This window comes from Periplaneta americana, chromosome 1, assembly GCF_040183065.1.
Source record: "Periplaneta americana isolate PAMFEO1 chromosome 1, P.americana_PAMFEO1_priV1, whole genome shotgun sequence".
Taxonomy (NCBI): Eukaryota; Metazoa; Arthropoda; class Insecta; order Blattodea; family Blattidae; genus Periplaneta; species Periplaneta americana.
The window spans coordinates 208,921,178-208,939,930 of NC_091117.1; the positions used below are offsets into that span (position 1 = coordinate 208,921,178).

Consider the following 18,753-nt stretch of genomic DNA (forward strand, 5'->3'; position numbering starts at 1 on the left):
GGCTCTCCTGGGCTCTAAAGCGCGCGCTTGCTCCTGTGGTCATCAATTGACATGCCTGGCTTACGCTATGTAACGCAATAGCAATATTTATGTAATTTATCGTATTACCCTCATTGTTTTGTAGACCTCCGTGTTGTACGAACAGAAAAAAAAACATTAAAATTCGACAGTTGAAAGTTGTCAGTAGAGAAAAGGAATTGTCCCACTCTCTGGATTGGACACTGCATAACCCAGCAGTTTGTTTTAGTAACAGTCGTTGCCGCAATAATCTATAGCCTTCAATGCTGAATAAGAGATGCACGTATTTCTTCACCATGTCCACGCAGCCTCCTTCAATTGGCATTTTCCTCAAGGCATATGAAGCGTGACGCTCCAAGTGCCAAGGTCAAGAAGCTGACAGCGTCTCCCCCATTCTGCCACGCATCGGACTACATTCGCTCAGAGAACATCCTCCCGGTCTATCTGTAACTAACAGCGAAAAAATGACAGCTCTCAATTTACGTTCAAGCTTTACAATAGCTATAGGCTACGATAAGGTTACCAGCCGTCCCCGAATTTTGCTTCCTGTCCCCGGAAAAAAAATAATTTCTGAAATGACCCAGATTTAATCATTTTTTCCAGATATTTTTTTATTTTCTATTTTAGTACTGTAGGTTATTTTACGACGCTTTATCAATATCTTAGGTTATTTAGCGTCTGAATGAGATGAAGGTGATAATGCCAGTGAAATGAGTCCGGGGTCCAGCACCGAAAGTTACCCAGCATTTGCTCATATTGCATTGAGGGAAACCCCGGAACAAACCTCAACCAGGTAACTTGCCCCGACCTGGAATCGAACCCGGGCCACCTGGTTTCGCAGCCAGACGCGCTGATCGTTACTCCACAGGTGTGGACTTTCCCAGATGTCCCCGGATGTTCTTTAATTATTAATATGGTTTAATGATCCTTGCGCATTGCTGTGATAAATTTTGCTAATGAAACTTTGCAGTTTATCAAAACTGAAAGTGAGAACGTTACTGCGGTCGAGTCTTTCATTGTTACCGAAGTTGATAAAAAAACAACTCCTGGAAAGAAAAAAAATATATTCCACTATCAATTAAGCAATTTCTGGGCATCTTTAGAAGAAGTAGCTCTTTATTTCACAACATAATTCTCAGAGTTTCTAATGATTTTTATGCAACTATTGTTGAATATCCCAGAGCCTGTGTTATTGCGATATTATTCTTCTCTAGTGTTAATATTATATTATAGAATTCCATTTCCGCTGAAATTTAAATTTTAGTTCCTATTTCATTTTATATATATATATATATATATATATATATATATATTTATTTAATTTATTTATTTTTTCTATATTTCTCTTATATCAATATTGTATTATATAATTTCTGTAACTTACTTACTTACAAATGACTTTTAAGGAACCCGAAGGTTCATTGCCGCCCTCACATAAGCCCGCCAGCGGTCCCTATCCTGTGCAAGATTAATCCAGTCTCTATCATCATACCCCACCTCCCTCAAATCCATTTTAATATTATCCTCCCATCTACGTCTCGGCCTCCCTAAAGGTCTTTTTCCCTCCGGTCTCCCAACTAACACTGTATATGCATTTCTGGATTCGCCCATACGTGCTACATGCCCTGCCCATCTCAAACGTCTGGATTTAATGTTCCTAATTATGTCGGGTGAAGAATACAATGCGTGCAGTTCTGTGTTGTGTAACTTTCTCCATTCTCCTGTAACTTCATCCCGCTTAGCCCCAAATATTTTCCTAAGCACCTTATTCTCAAACACCCTTAACCTATGTTCCTCTCTCAGAGTGAGAGTCCAAGTTTCACAATCATACAGAAGAATCGGTAATATAACTGTTTTATAAATTCTAACTTTCAGATTTTTGGACAGCAGACTGGATGATAAGAGCTTCTCAACCGAATAATAACACGCATTTCTCATATTTATTCTGCGTTTAATTTCCTCCCGAGTTTCATTTATATTTGTTACTGTTGCTCCAAGATATTTGAATTTTTCCACCTCTTCGAAGGATAAATTTCCAATTTTTATATTTCCATTTCGTACAATATTCCCGTCAATTTCTGTAACTGTAATTTTAATTTCATTTCCTATTTTATTTTATTTTATATTCTCTTACAGGCCTATTAATATTTTATCTGACTTGCGACCGAACGCGAGCGCTGCTCATTCGGTCTCAAATTTTATTAATACTACTGTATCTCCTTTTTATATTGATTGTATTATTTTATTTCTATTTCTCTTGTTTGTAATTATATTCTTTATTCTGTATATTTAAATTTAAATAAATTTAAATTCTTTCACAAGGTAAGATATTTATGAAATGTACTTAGGTCTACTATATTGCTCACACCTCCTCTAGAAAGAGAAAATTTTGAAGACTCTCCATAAATTTTCTTCAAAATGTAACTGGATTTGACCTGAAGATAAATTCATTTGACGAAATTTGTTGCTTGAAGAAATATATGGTTTAAAAAAATGGCAAAGTAAAGTGAATAAAGTGCTACTCTTTCCTCAAAATGGGATGATTTTTTTTTCTCAAAAATAATTCCCTGTGCACAACTCCGAATTTGACTGAACTATCCTGTGCCCTGGAAGTAATGCTTCAGTGGAGAGAGTTTCTTCAATGAACAAGAGTTTCCAGAATCTTCCTACTGAGGACATATTTCGCAACAGTCAGTTACTGTATGTGAATTTTAAAGACACAAAAAATTAGAAATCAGTGAATCTTTAAGATGACTTTTTGTTTAAAGCTTGTGAAAATATTTCAGGTTTTTCAAACGTGTGCTGAGATATTATATATAATTCCTTAGACTTTCAGCATCTACTTAGACCTATACTACTGATGAGAGGAGAATAGTCTACTTCTGGGATAAGCGCTTAGCAAAAGTCAAATTATAACCGGGTTTCCTGCCCCCCACCCCCACCATTTCGTAAGTTCATTCAATGCAATTACAAATCTTGAAGTGAGACAAGTGGCCTAGAGGCTGGGACCTCACAGTGATATTTTTTTCAATCTCCAGACCCCTCCTTAAGGGGAGAGGATGGTATTTTTTGGTGAAAAATGAGTAAATTAAAAAAAAATCTTTAAAATACTCTGTGATGTGTGGAATGCATAGCATAACATTTTGTGGGTATTTGTGCCCTTATCGGATGTTGAGTCTCCATTTTTAAACTTCCTGCGTTATGGATTTTTAAATCACTCGCCCACTTTTATTGTTGTTTTCGGTAAATTAAATTTAAAAAAAAAAAAATTTCTTTAAAATACCCTTTGATATGTGTGGAATGCAGTGCATAACTTTTGTGGGTATTTGCGCCTTTATCGGATGCTGAGACGTCATTTTTAAACTTCCTGCGCTATCGATTTTTAAATCACACGCCCGCTTTTATCGGTTTCCAGTAACTTCATTTTTTTTGCTACATTGCCAGACAAAAATGGATATAATTTCTAAAATATTAAAGATACATGCATGAAATTTAGAACACACATTCTTTAGACTATTAGGAAACTTTTCTCTGTAACAGAATTTTGTAAATTGATTTCATTTTAAAAATACGTCCGTTTGTTTGCAAGAAAGGATATCAGAAAATTGTTATTAAATTTTAATTTTTTATTTTACAAACGTAGGGACTAATATCAAAATTCTGTTCTAGACAGTTTATAGAATATGCTTTTGCAAATACATTGCAAAAAACTGTTTGAATCTAGCTTTAAAAACGGTTTAGATATACATCGGTTTTAATACAATCCTGCATTGGGTATATTTTTTTTTCAAATTTAGGCCCCCAAATAATTTTTTTTTTTTTTCAAAATATTTTCATTTGGTTGAGTTGCCAAAGCTATGAGCTCTCTACATACAAAAAATTAATATTTTAAACCAAATAGGAAAAAAGTTAAAAAAAATACCATCCTCTCCCCTTAAACAAGAGCAGGTAATTTGGTGAATCTGTCCAGACTTTTCTCCTTCTCAACTTCCTCACTTGTCATTTTTGGTTTCATTTAATACTGTCTACTTCATAGGCCTACTTTTTCTATTTATGAATGTAGCTCTACTGTTTTGTCTTTCACCAGATAACCTGACAGCGTGGAAAAAGCTCGAAAGCTGTTAATTTAGAATAGGCCTACATATAAATATGATAATATGGACACTGCTGAGAGAGGAAAAAGCTAAATGGACCTGCAGTCAGAGTGGTTTCCCAACTGAGATGGATGGGATAATTGCATTCTAATGTGTTCGTGTCAAGCAGCTGGCAATGAGAAGCTCCTGCCAGAGGTAATTACACGAATAATAATGCTGTTATTCCTCATTTGTAATAATTAATGCTTAATAAACCCACACCCATAGATTCGAATCTATTCCATTCCTACGTTGTTAATCTCAAAACTGCAGTTTCTCTTTCCATTCCACGCTCTCGTTAACAAAGTAAGAGAATAAGTTAGGCCTATGACATGATCTAAAAGATTTAAACCAGTAGGCCTATTTGAAACCTACAGGATTGTAAATCTCCTCTTCAGTGTAGCCTAGTCTATATTTTTTATATCTAGGCCTACAGCTAAATACAGTAGACATTCAGGTAAATAGCCTATAGGCCCTACCTAGGCCTATCATTACAGCATTTAGACCTATTTATTTGCTTACACCTGTTCATTTATTTAATTAATTGTGCCTATTCATTCATTGGTTTATTTCTGCCTCTTCATTTATTCATTCGCTGATTTATTTACGCCATTCATTCATTCGTTCATTACTTAGCTAACTTATGGCTCTACATTCATTCATTTGTTGATTTTCTTAACGCCTCTTAACTCATTCGTTCGTTCGTTCTTTCATTTACTTATGTCTCTTCATTCATTCGTTGATTTACATCTGCCTCCTCATTCATTCATTCATTCATTCATTCACAATTTCCTCTTCTTTAATTTATTCGTTGATTTACATCTGCCTTTTCAATCATTCGTTGATTTACATCTGCCTCTTCATTCATTCATTCATTCATTCATTCATTCATTCACATTTTCCTCTTCTTTAATTTATTCGTTGATTTACATCTGCCTTTTCAATCATTCTTGATTTACATCTGCCTCTTCATTCATTCATTCATTCATTCATTCATTCATTCATTCACTCATTCATTCATTCATTCACATCTTCCTCTTCTTTAATTTATTCGTTGATTTACATCTGCCTTTTCAATCAATCGTTGATTTACATCTGCCTCTTCATTCATTCATTCACAATTTCCTCTTCTTTAATATATTCGTTGATTTACATCTGCCTTTTCAATCATTCGTTGATTTACATCTGCCTCTTCATTCATTCATTCATTCACTCATTCATTCATTCACATCTTCCTCTTCTTTAATTTATTCGTTGATTTACATCTGCCTTTTCAATCAATCGTTGATTTACATCTGCCTCTTCATTCATTCATTCATTCATTCATTCACACCTTCCTCTTCTTTAATTTATTCGTTGATTTACATCTGCCTCTTCATTCATTCATTCATTCATTCATTCATTCACTCATTCATTCATTCATTCACATCTTCCTCTTCTTTAATTTATTCGTTGATTTACATCTGCCTTTTCAATCAATCGTTGATTTACATCTGCCTCTTCATTCATTCATTCATTCATTCATTCATTCACATCTTCCTCTTCTTTAATTTATTCGTTGATTTACATCTGCCTTTTCAATCATTCGTTGATTTTTTTTATTGGGTTATTTTAAGACGCTGTATCAACATCTAGGTTATTTAGCGTCTGAATGATATGAAGGTGATAATGGCGGTGAAATGAGTCCGGGGTCCAGCACCGAAAGTTACCCAGCATTTGCTCATATTGGGTTGAGGGAAAACCCCGGAAAAAACCTCAACCAGGTAACTTGCCCCGACCGGGATTCGAACCCGGGCCACCTGGTTTCGCAGCCAGACACGCTGACCGTTACTCCACAGATGTGGACTCACTCGTTGATTTACATCTGCCTCTTCATTCATTCATTCATTCATTCGTTGGCTTATTTACGTCTCTTCATTCATTCACTATAGTGATTTAAAGAGCTTCACAAAACTGTGAAGTTACAGTAAGCCTAGTGAAAATTATTGTTTGCTATTGACTGACATTCCTATCATATGTCTTCAATACTTACTAATTAAATTAGTCTCTAGAAATTCTTTACAATTTAGCGTGATTAAATTATCTTGAAGACAGAAAATCAGACGGCAACATTTCGTGTGGCACAGAGCGCTTTATCTGTGGGATTTGGCAGCCACGGCTTGCCTTACTCTTGACATCACATTAAGGTGAAGTGTACAACATAACGTAGGCTTTAAGTATAAATTTGAGGAAGTCGACCGATATCAAATCTGCGCGTTCTCAAGCCTGTTGCGCAACACATCCTACTCCGACTGCACGAGGGCAAAGGAATGCTTTATTCAGGGCTCCAGAGCGACCGAGATATAATTACCGACTTACAGAATGCCAGCCTTTGTTATCGTTGTAGTCTACTTCCTACCCGCGTTCCAGCCTACAAGTCATTGTAAGTAGCTACATATTATGATTTTCCTATTCTACGTAAGTTAATTATGAAGGAGGTTAGGCGCAGTTTAATAACCTTCCACAATTGATACAAAAATCTAGCCATCTAAAACTCCTGCCTCCAGATATGGAGGGTAGCTGTGAATATATTGAATAAGCAGTCGCGGACACCAGAAAAAGAGATGTACTATGGGTAATTTGACGGCCATACTAGTACACCTTTTTTGGTTTCACCGTTTCAAGCTAATGGCCCAAGGTTGGAATTCGAGTACACTAGTGACATCTGCAATAAGCAAGTTATCTAAAATTGGACGCCATTTAATAATTAGAGAAGTTGACGTGCCACAGCTGTATTGCATGTCCACTGTGCTTCTATTCTGCCATTACTCCTGAAGTCGTTGACCTGCAACACATATTTTTTTTAAAGAATCGCTTTCTTTGTAATCAAAAACTGAACGTTGTAACTTCAGACAATTATAGCTCAAAGCCCGTGGAGTGTAAGAAGTCTATTTTTGAAAATACGGCTTGCGTTCTACGCAAGTTTAATGGCCGTGAAGAGGGTTGGTTGTTTGCGTGCAGGCGAGATAATATCAACACGGATTCCCGTGGGGTAGGAAAGCCGCGAGGGAGATGCGTGCGGACAATGACGTAATAGGTGAGGCAGGACGGGGAGGGAACAGAAGAGGGGGTGTGTTTGTTGCGTCCACGTGATAGGTCCGCGCCGGGGTTGGTGGAACCTCCCCCCGACGAACTATGCGTGCGCCCCACCCGCCATCGCGCTGCCGAATCTGTTCTCCCCTCCAAAAATCAACCCGGGTCACGTAACGATCCATGCGGGCACAACCGAAACAAGATGGCGGCCGTCGATAGAGAGAGTCGGCCCAACCCAAGCCAATGCATTGTTCACGCGAATGTGCGGCCCGGCAGCTCTGCGACAGAAAATCTCCAACTCAAAAGAACAGATCGTAAATCAAAATATTAACAGCAAATAAATAAATAATTTAGAATGCGAGTCTAGCTACTGGAAAACAACGATTTAGATGAGAAAACATGGCAGAGTTATCTGGATTTCTAATCGATATGACAAAATAAATGTTCAAACTGCGGACATAACATTCTTTAGGAAGGGACGGGAACCAAATACGCCTACAAATGTAAGAGAAGTATTAAAGATTTCAACCGACCAGATATAATTAAATCACTGTGACTATTTCGTTTATATGACGTCATTCCATTTTCGACCAACGAAGTGTAATGAAATTTTGAATTCCAACCAATCACGGCCAGACTTTGCGACAATTTTTGCAGCTAGATTTATCGCTATCAATTTATCGCATGGTCGTTCTTTTGTTTAGTCGTTGTCGCCAACCGTTTCCCCGTAAATTGATGATCATGAATACATTAAGATGCAACTACACGGTTAAACTTTTCTTTCAACTTTAAAGCAATGAATGCAAGATTTATATTTAATATTAATTAATATATTTACGCAATGAAGACGACGTCAAAACGGCGCACCATGTAGACACAAAATCTTCATGCATCTTAATTGAACGTACCTTCTAAACTTGATTCTTTCAATATTCTTCCCAGATTGCACGCATACGCGATTGGAATATTGAACTGTGTAGATGCAGCTTTAGTTCCGTTACACACTACAGCGAGAATGCGTTTGTCGAGCTATAAAAAATGCTTTCGTGTAGCACAGATTGTAACGGTCGAAATAAGACACAGCTGACAATGGTCCTGCTCCCACATAACATAACCTATAAGTAGCATATAAAATTTGTATTTTGTGAATGAAATGAAACAATTAATAGAAAGTCAGATGTTCAAATTTATGTAACATCATCGCATATCAAACCCTTGCATAGTAATAATAAGGTCTTTTCATCAAACTGCCTTCCGTATGGCGTAATAAAATTCGTGTTTTAATTAGGCCTATCTATAGGCCTACAGAGATGGCTTCACTGTGTAGCAACATGTCTCGCTGTGAATACATAAGCATTGGTATATAGCTGTCCCCACTGTTACTGTTAAATTAAATTATGATTTCAGCAGATATTGAAAATGTATTTATGTTATAATAATGAGAGAAAAGTGGAGTACATGTAATTAACATTGTTAAATCTGTATTTCGCAATTGGCATTACTGAATAATAACATCGAATTTCTTTATTGCAGTAATCGATATTCATCTACGAGTATTTCAACTTCACATTGTCTGAATAGGTAAAGTATTGGTTAATAAACAATTATTGACATTTTGTGATCGAATTTTAGGAATATATTATTTACATTTTTATTTTATTCACGAAATAGTCCTAATAAATGCCACTCGAGGTCTGAGATTACTACAGATAAATTGGAATCAACGTATCCTAAGAATGAATGACCACAAACTCCCAAAAAGTTACAATAAATTATGAACCCAAAGAAGTAAGCTCCACTACAGACGGAGCACGAAATATGGCGTAAAGTCTTGAAGTTATTATCTCTGTAACACGTCAAAAAGGGACCTACTTAAAAAGTGAGGAAGTAAATTACTTGAAAGTGTATGAACTGATGGGTTATCGGTAACGTAGGGCGAGAGCTGTACTGATTTCAGAAGGAAGAACATCATATAAGATGGTAAGCAGTTGAAATGAGATTAAGAGATGTGAACGACAGAAAATTTAAGGATGGAAAATAAAGTAGAAGAATAGACTACTATCTGTAGCTTAATAGAACAAAAATATTTGATCAAAATTCACTAGAGTGAGTGAATAAACTTAATTATCTGGCATGTAAAGACTGCTGTTGGAGAAATAAAAATTTAGATTTTAAAATTAACGAATTTCAATATACTTAACATTAGGACGGAAAGTAATTCTTAATAATTCTAAATTACTGTACTACAATTTCCGTACTGATGTGTAGGTTTAGGCCTACATAGTAAATCGAGAATCAAATGTAATAAAATAAAAAGAACGAAAAACAATAGGCTATAAATAAAAAAGTAAAAGAAAAGACGTTTCCCGTCCATGAAGTGCACAACGTCTTAAAAAGAAACCGAACTCATTTCAGCTGTTGTTGGATAGTAGCAGCAGTTTTATTTTATCTGGCAGAGTTAAGGCCATAAGGCCTTCTCTTCCACTCAACCAGGTTTGAATAATAGCTTATCCCTGCATGAAATACATAGGCCTAAATAGAACATTATAGGACCCACCCCAAGTATTCTATAGTATCGATTATATATTGTATATTTTCGATTATTATATCAAGTAAGTTATGCCATCTTAACAATACTAAATACATAGTAGGGTATACTATAAACATGTATAATTAATAAAACCAACAATAATGATATTAAGCTCATATTGGTCATCTTTGTTACACAATATAATAAATTTTATTCAAAATAAAGTTAAAGAAACGAAACAAACCAAACCTAAACTTTAAACACAGTAACATTAAACTTTCAAACAATAAGTTACAACATTGGTATTAATACAACAATAAAATTAAGTTCATATTAGTCATCTTTATAATATATTATAAAATACTAATTCTACTCAATTTATACTGCATTTTTGGTCCAGGGAAAATACTAGCCTTTCACAAAAACACATTTTTACTAGTATTTTCCTTGGACCAAAGAATTAAAAACAAAATTGGTGTAAAATTAGCATTTTACCATGGACTTCACTGGAGATGTTCCGTTTCATCTTCTCCGTTATCCGAATGATTTCACAAAGTGCTACGATACGGCGTACCTTAGAGATTAAGTTACATAAAATAAGGTAGAAAATTACATAAGTTATATCTGCATTTACTTGTAGCCTATTTTTGTTATTATCAGTTGACTGTAGGATGAAAACACAGCTTATTTTCTGTAATTTCCTAAATTTAATCAATAAGGATGATATGTTCTCTCTTGAAGGGTATAACTTACACCATTTTAAAATAATTTAATAGGCCTACACAAACACAACTACATGAAATGCTCATTAAGTTTTGTTAGCTTTATTCTCTTCAGCTCTAATCAACAATAACAACAATCCAGGTTGCCAGGTGACGATAGAAAACAAGAAATGCGAAAACGAATGAGGTATAAAAACAATTGAATGCTCTTTCTTTCTTTTTTCTTTTTTATTTTATTGAGCTTCCTCAAATTAGAGGCTGCCATTAGACAAAGCATACAAAACAATACAATAACAAATAGATGATGAAAGATAACAGAGTAAGAAAAAAGGTAAACAAGTACACAAACAAACAAAAAACACAAACAAACAATGGGAGTTTACAGAATAAAAAAAAAGTTAAAAGTAAAGAAGCAATGAATGCTAATAAGAAAAAGAAAAATGATAATGATGCGTCAGTTTTTTTCAGTACACTGAATTAGAGTCCATATAGGTGGTTCCGTAAAAGTTTGACTGACTCTCTAATTATGAGGGGGGCCAGTTCATTCAGAAAAATAAGTAACTTATAAAAATATAGGAGTGCCATTTGAAATTTCAAAGTGTGGGTGGCTGAAGGGTAGGGGGTGAAATCTAAAATGCAATTAAGCCTGGTTTCAGACTTCCCCCTCAATATCTAAATTGACGTGTTTTTTTGTTTAAATGGGATTCAATTTGAATAATTAGTTATTTAGACTGGGCAGTTTTGAAATGAAAGCCCGGTGGTCTACATTGCCGTATGCCTGTACGAAATAAACATGAAATGAAGTACAATTCCTTATTCAAGGACCACGCCCTGACTTCAGTAAATTCAATCTAGGCCTATCAGTAGGCCTAAATAGGATCGAGATACCAGGTGACTTCTTTATAAGTTAGCCTACTTACACTGGTGATTCGGTGTTTTAGAGATATGAGGAGGAAGAAGAAACTTGTCCACACATCAATCCTGATTGAATAGCCTATGCTGAATTCGATGGAGCCAGCGGTAATAAATGTGAACTATAAATTATAGGTTATCCTGAACATCTAAAGAGAATTTAACAACCAACAGTCCCGACTCTGGATTGCTAGTATAGTCTCTGTAAGAATTCTGACGTAGAATTGATCAACTTTTTGGGTTTGACTTCTTCTAGAAACAGTCCAGAAGTAGGCTATTAAAGTTAAAGTTATGTTTTATTTAACGACGCTCGCAACTGCAGAGGTTATATCAGCGTCGCCGGATGTGCCGGAATTTTGTCACGCAGGAGTTCTTTTACATGGCAGTAAATCTACTGACATGAACCTGTCGCATTTAAGCACACTTAAATGCCATCGACCTGGCCCGGGATCGAACCCGCAACCTTGGGCATAGAAGGCCAGCGCTATACCAACTCGCCAACCAGGTCGACAGGCTATTAAAACTTGGAGCTCGTTTTCTTAAATAAGTTTATTTTCAAAAGATAATATAATTGTAAACAGAACAATGTTTTCAGTAATGAATGATGTATGCAGGCCTACATGTAAAATAGGCTTAAACATAATAACATAATGAATAATTAATTGAACATTCAATGTACGTAGGCCTCTATGCGACAAAGGGATACCAAATAGGCCTGTAGAAAGTAAAGAATGGAAAGTACACGACCACAAAATAGGTCTCTACTAACATAGGCCTAATCAATTATAAGAGCGTGAAGAATGAATATCCGTCGGATGCCATGAAGAAAAGTTGGAGTCACGAACTTTTATTGCAACATATCGGGTTATTCATCATAATCCATGCTGGCGATGACAATGATGATGAATCAAGTTAGATGATCATAATCATTATGACTTAGGCCTACAGTGCTGTCAAAGTCATCAATATCAGTAGCGGTCTTTTGCCATCGACCGTTTCTTTCCTGATGCACTCATTCAGCTCCATGTTATTTTTGATCAGGCAAAATCCTCTTCAGCTTTGTTAGACACCTTGTTTGCCTCTCCTACTCCGTGTAGCTATCTTATTTTTGATTAGGCCTATTCTTATCTCTCCATAAAATTGTATAGCCTATATTGAGAACGATCTATCTTGTCCATCCCTTTTAGTAGGCCTACTATATTTTAGTTTAAAAGGTTTCGGTGACATCTCGCCTACAGGTCGATTTCTTCTAAGCAACTGGGCATACTTTTTCTTAGTGTCAACGCTCCTCCAGTCCCTTTGCTTGACTCAATCCTGCACAGGACCACCACCATAAAGGCTCGCTTGCTAACTTTCTTTCTTCACAAGTGCCAAGAAGATCTGCGCCTATAACGTAGTACGATATGTGTGCATCATTCTTTGGACTTCAACCGATGTCCAGATTCATTTCAGCATGCTACCAGTGAGAGATCTCCGAGCTTTAATTGTATCATTGTAGGTAGGCCTATCTGATTATAATGGAATTCCTTGCAGTTGGGAGTCTGCTTCCGCTTTCCGCAGTCTCTAACTTCTACTGAAAAATAGAAAAGTGTTAACTGAAAGACAGTAGAAAAAAGTAGATTGAAATAGGTATTAATGAACACAACTTAATGAAATTAGGTCTATTTGTTTATTACAATGTTATCATACCACAGCATACAGTACGAACGAAGAATAGTCTGACAAGGAAAAGGATGTCACAAAATAGCTGATGTGTCGTTATTAGCAATGTCTGAAATCATGGGTGATGATAGTAAGGTGGTATGGGACTGAGCTCACCGGCTCTGGCCGGAAGAGAACATCAACAGGGGAAGCTGGGGGCAAATCGCAATATAGCGAACGTAGAAGCTCCGCCCACGACCCCTTCCACTTTTCCCCTACTAGCTCACCAGACACTCCACGTGATAGGCGAGTGTTGTGTCGAATGCACATTTCATGTAGGTGGGGATAACTTCCCCTACTGGCGTTCGCTATATTGCGATTTATCGAAGCGATGTTGACAGATTAAAGGTCCGACCAGTCAGCTAATTATAGGTATAGTGATTCGTTGATGTTTTTATGCAGCTTGTACTATGCTGTCAGCATTTCACGAGAAGATCCGAGCAATTAATGGCAGTTTTTCCCCCACTCTTATAATCTATATTCGTCATGGAACCGGCTGGCCAATGATTGAGCCTTATTTGTATCAGCCGCCCAATGACAGTACTCCCATCCACCTGCTCCTTCAAGAACGCTGAGTTACTGGCTTACATACTCCTCCTACCCCGCAAGGAGCTACTCCCCTAGCAGGGATCCTCTCGTGAAATTTGGACAGTAGACGTTATGAGTTTCAGAAGCTGGTTAATAGGGACATGGTTTCAAGTAGCTTTGGATGAGGAACAGTCGGTGCATTCCTTCTGCATTCTCCACAGGGCCGATAAGGCGACTCCCGTATAATATGTGGCAAACTTCTCACATGCGGTCCATTGAGATAGGCTATCTCTACAATTTTTTTTTTTACATGGAAGAGAAAAGTCTGTAGGTGTTGGCTGCGGCACTTCCATTCGTGGATGGAGTTTCTTCACTTGCCGCATATTTACTGCCTAGACCTCCAGCTTTATTCAGGCCCACTAGCCAAGGAAGCTATTGTCCTCGGCCAGGTTTGAACCTGCGAATCCCAGATTCAGTGGCAGATCGTGGTGACCACTACTCCATAGCATCTGAAATCATAAGAACACCAGTGCGTGTATTAGTAAGGCATGCAGACACAGAAGTAACAGGGAGTCTAGGCCTTCACAAGAAATAACTCCTGCAATGTTTCAATCAGAATGCGTATCATGTGATGTTTTAAGCACTTGTAATCCTATCTCGACTGTACATAGTGCTTTGTTGCAATACTTTGGTAAGGGATTCGCTTACAAATTTACATGAATATTTTTCGCTGACCAAGAAAGGTTGCTTATGTTTTAGCTATGACTTGCGCGGTGAAACTGTCATTTATATTTGACCTAAATTTCTAAATTTCGAATACAATATGATCTTAAAGGCTGGTCCACATTAAACCCAGAACGAGAACGTAAATACTGTTAAGGCTGGTTCACAATAAACCGGAAACTAGAATCGGAAAAAAAACGAAAATGGTAAAATTGTTAAAATGTGTACATTTAAATATGAGCATTCACAATTAGCGAAAAGCTTGCCGGAGCTCGGGATCGGGAACGGAGAGTTGGTCAAGTTTCAACTTCGGCGTTCACGTTTCCGATCACAGCCCACTAGATTCATTCTATTGCCATCTAAAAGTTATTTTGTCGTCGTATATTTTGTAGCAAGAAGACTGTGACATAACCTATGCATTATTTTGTTCTGTGCTGTGCATCATGGAGCAAGTTTTATTTGATGAGATTCTAATATTGAGTGTTGAGGAACATCCTCACGTTTACGATAAGCGGCGCGCTCGTATAAAGATGAGAAATAGCTGCATCTTTGAACACCGATCGTAAGTGAATCATATTTTATTACTGTATTGGTTGTATTACACACTACATATTCATGCTTCAGTTCAATAACTACTGATGTGTTCATTTTTGTTCTATTACAAACGTTTCTTCTCTAATATTATTTTACGTCATGGTAGACTTAAAATAGGTTGTGATAATAAAGATGCATGGGCATATTTATAGTACCGTAGACTACCTAATGAAATGTTTCAGTTGAAATTTCTAAGTTGGTTAACCTGTGTTTATGTTGGTTGCCTTGTGCTCGTGAAAGAACGCCATTGATCAATTATACACAAATAACATCAGAATGCGTAATATCGACTTTACATATCGTTATTGACATGCATATCGATAAGCATAGTCGCCTACGTTCTCGGTTTATTGTGAATAAAAAATGTTCGTATTCACGTCCTCTGCTTCTCGTTTTCATTCTGGTTCTCGTTCCCGGTTTATTGTGAACCAGCCTTTAGAATAAATGTAGGCATATTTAAATGCGAGCATTCATAATTAACGAGAAGCTTGCCGGAGCCCGGGAACGGGAAAGAGAAGGTTGGACAAGTTTTAACTTCGTCGTTCTTGTTTCCGATCGGAGCCTACTGGATTCATTCTGTTGTCATCAAAAAGCTATTTGACCGTCGTATATTTTGTAGCAAGGAGGCCGTGACAATTTCTTCTTCATCCATTGCTTCTAGCTAACTCAGAAATCCAGTAGAACCGCTTTCATTACGTGCTACGTGAATATGTGACCAAAGTACCACCTGAATTGAATTCTTGAATACTCCGTGTCATAAATTTTGAAGTTGGATAACCTGTGTTCATGTTGGCTGGCTTGTAAGTTACTCATTACAGAACGCCATTGGTTAATTATAAACTTACACAAATAACATCAGAATGCGTAATATCGACTTTACATAGGCCTATCTATCGTTATTGACATGCATATCGATATGCATAGTCGTTTCCTTTCTTGGTTTATAGTGAGTCAAAATTCTTCACGTTCACGTCCTCAGCTTTCTGTTCTCGTTCCCGATTTATTGTGGCTCAACCTTAACTGTTCGCTACTCAAACAACTGACAGATTCATTCCCCCTTCCTTTGCAGTGAGATGTAGGCCTAAGCTATGCCACTATTCAACCAAAAGCCAGATCTCAAGTCCTAAGTTAACTAACAACCTGTAAGTTAGCCTACGTAGTCATAACCTAACCTAATTACTAGATTCAAAGTAGAACTGGATAAAATAATTAAAATTATAAGAATATATCGTCGTTGTTCCTGCAATAACTCCTACGTAACATATTTAACATAACTTAAATAGTGATACAGCAAATAATAAAATCTCCTAGGCTATAATTATGTAATTATAATTCTTTGTTTCGAAAAAGTAAGAATCCACAGTCTATGTACTTACGGCTGCTATAGGATGAATAAATGTGTTTTTTCTTCCTATATAGGCCTTATATATATATATATATATATATATATATATATATATATATATATATAGCTTCCCTTATGAAAAGGTTGCCAGATTTGACATATAATTTGGAAACACACCTAAAAGGTAAAATGATAGACTATACATTTGAAACGGTTAGGGAATCGAATATACAAAATGTCAGAAAAAATTTACACCTAAGTAGCGTTTGTGCTCATTTACAGTTAAGAAAGGGGGAAATAAATATCATCAGATAGGTTAGAATGATTTGAATGCCATATACCGCGAGAAAAATAATAGTACGGATTTATTGGCAGTGATATCTAAACCAATCAACAGCCATCGGTTAAGATAATTTGAAATTTCCATTATCACTCCCATACAAATGATTTCTCAATATCTGAACCGATCCTTTGAGGGCACTAATGGCACATAGGAGTTATTGCAGGAACAACGACGATATTAAACATCAGCAGAAGCATCATCACTGAAGATAGATTACGCCTTAGCTGAGCAATAGCAATTAATGTCAACTTATTGCAAGGTTTTTCAATTGGCAACGATTTGCTTACAGTGATAGCCTACAGCTATAAATAAAACAATGAAAAAAATGTTATTTATTTGTCATTAATCATTATAGTTGAGGAGATGAACTTGCGTTTCGGTTCAAACACTTTCTTCCTTTCCCTTCCTGCTTCGTGTTGCCAGCAGCGTCGTCGAAGTGTCTCAAACTGTGGGCGGCATAACGACTATCTAATTAATTTAAAAATAAATCAAGAGCGAAATCATTCTTCTTGTTTCAATGACATATTGGTCCGATAAGCATAAATATTGGAAGTGAATATACATATAAGTCATATTTGTTTATCTGCGTCTAGTTAGGCTGCTTATCCTTTATTATAAATGACAAAGTCATTAAATTATGACATAAATATGGAATTTATTGGAACCCTGTAGAACAGTGGTCATTAGCACTCGCTGAAATGAGCAAAGGGTAAGCGGAGCCGTCCTGTGTGCCCCGTCGTGCAGCAGGAAGATGTAGAGAGCATACCTGCTAACAGCTACGCTACGCGGGTAAAGGCTAATTCACACGGGGATAGTTTACAGGAGTCAAGTGCTTGGAGCAAGTCGACTTTCCTTCAACTTTCCCCGTGTGATATGGTCGAGACAGTCAAGTTGTGACTTGGCGGTCAAGCAGAATTTGAGTTGACGACCCGTCAACTTTTGTGTACACTTTCCTGTCACGTGACCAACTTGACTCACCACTTCCCGCGTGTGAATGCGAACTTGTAGCAACTTGGCAAGTAGAAAGTTTGTAGTTTTAAGCCTATTGTCGAAGTAAATTAATAATTATTAATAATGAACGCCCCTAAGTGGAATTCCAACGATATCATAAAGTTTTTGGAAGTGTATGAGAAGTATGAACTTCTATGGAATATACGTGACAAAGAATACCTAATAAAAACAAGCGGGAATTATTATTCCAGAAACTAGTCAGTGAATTCATGGAACAAGGTTTCGAAAACAGAGACGTAGAAGTGGTTCGAAAAAAGTTAAAAACCCTTAGGCCTAAAACAGGACTCATTCTGAGATGTTTCCTGTATTCTGCAGGACCTTCTGCAGCTAATTCTTTCAACAAGGTATTAGATGCACCGTGCATAATTCTTCTACGAATCCATTTCTTAACCCATGTTCTCTTTTCCTTTTTTTTCAAGAATATTTTGTAATTCATACAATAACAAGGCGCCAATTAGCTGCACACATGCTTGAATATGTGCTGGTGGCATCTTCAGTTTCACCAAACTAAAAATGCCAGTTCACTATTGATTTTTATTAACTATAACAGAATACAAGAATTCAAACACCACTGCGAATACAACATTCAGCGCGCGCTTTTTTCAAGCATGGTTTCAAGTTTAATGTCTCCGTGTGATCACAAATACAGTGAAACCTGTTCAAATCGGAACCTGAATAATCCGGAATCCTGTCTATTTCGGAACAATTTATTGGTCTCGGCGAAATTTGTATGTATTATGTGTAATTTTTCCTGAATAAAACGGAAACTGTCCAACGCGGAAACGGAAACTGTCTGCTACTGTTCAAAACGGAAACAATATTTTGGACACACTATATTTTGTAACTATATTTTGAAACAGCGTGTAATTTCAAGGAATATACAAAATATATAGGTCACTGAGATAAAAACAAGTTTTCTTTGCAAAATTCTAGAGGGTACGAGGGTGTGTTGGCCTGTCGGTCATAAATTTTATTACTCTGTTGACTAGGCAGACGAGTCCTTCAAAGATTTTCAATGCTTCACACCCGTATACTGTCGTAGCTAAACAGAGCGCAAGTGTAGTGATTTCCAGGTAAAAAAAAAAAGTTGCATAAAATGTGGCATTAACATTAAGTGATGA

The 18,753-nt window shown here is 36.7% G+C and overlaps 1 long non-coding RNA gene across 1 annotated transcript in view; it reads right to left on the reverse strand.

Annotated features, from left to right (window-relative positions):
* Window positions 1-13,037: 13,037 nt before the first annotated feature.
* The window catches only part of LOC138707006 (uncharacterized), a 116,753-nt gene continuing 111,037 nt past the window's right edge, over window positions 13,038-18,753 (reverse strand). The window contains exon 2 of the long non-coding RNA XR_011334143.1: window positions 13,038-14,125. This is a non-coding gene — a long non-coding RNA (uncharacterized lncRNA). The remainder of the gene's footprint in view (window positions 14,126-18,753) is intronic.